This window comes from Sinocyclocheilus grahami, unplaced genomic scaffold (assembly GCF_001515645.1).
Source record: "Sinocyclocheilus grahami isolate Dianchi unplaced genomic scaffold, SAMN03320097.WGS_v1.1 scaffold888.1, whole genome shotgun sequence".
Taxonomy (NCBI): domain Eukaryota; kingdom Metazoa; phylum Chordata; class Actinopteri; order Cypriniformes; family Cyprinidae; genus Sinocyclocheilus; species Sinocyclocheilus grahami.
Window position 1 is genome coordinate 158820 of NW_015506067.1, and position 759 is coordinate 159578.

The following is a 759-nucleotide window of genomic DNA, read 5'->3' on the forward strand; positions in this document are numbered from 1 at the left end:
AATTGGTGGCTGACTAAATACTTTTTTTCCCCACTGTAAATATACTGTATAAAACCATTATATATAACAGTTACAGAAATAACAAATGAACAAATCTGAGAAAAATTTATTTGTTTTGTGAGTACTTATTTGAACAAGACATTGAAAACAAGGTGAAGCACATGATGTAGAGCCATATGAATAAAATAAACAATAGAATTAAGCTAGCATCACTGTAACAATGCTATATTCAGATTCAATTAAATAAGAAGTGATATCAACCTAAAAAATGGCTTTGTACAGATATGTCTTTATATAGTTTTAAATTATTCAGTATTATGTATTTCATGTTTTCAGTTCTATTCACATGAACACTCACGAAAAAACAATAAAACTATGAACAAACTCTGCTAATCTTTAGTAAATGTGATGACAACTATTGAAAACAGTGTATGTAAAACTGGCAAAAAGTCAATCAATATAACATGATTCATTGCCCAGTACATGCTGGGAAGAGAGTGAATGGGACTGAACAGAAAAGCTTTTGCCTGTTTGAATTCAAATAAATGCATTAATCATTAATTATCACCAAACAGCTACTGGAAACACATAAGTTGAATGTAGAGCTGAAGCAGTCTGTTTTATGATGTTTACATTGTAACAATAGTAAGTGTAACATACATGTGTAACATGTATGTGTAACACGTGTAACAGAGATGAAGATTCTAACCGTTGTCAGGGTGATGATCCGGTGATCTGGGGGTGGGGCGAGGAGGTTCC

The 759-nt window shown here is 32.0% G+C and overlaps 1 protein-coding gene across 1 annotated transcript in view; it reads right to left on the reverse strand.

The window, feature by feature from the left end:
- The window catches only part of LOC107563760 (MICAL-like protein 1), a 23820-nt gene that overhangs the window by 8947 nt on the left and 14114 nt on the right, over window positions 1-759 (reverse strand). The window lies entirely within an intron of this gene.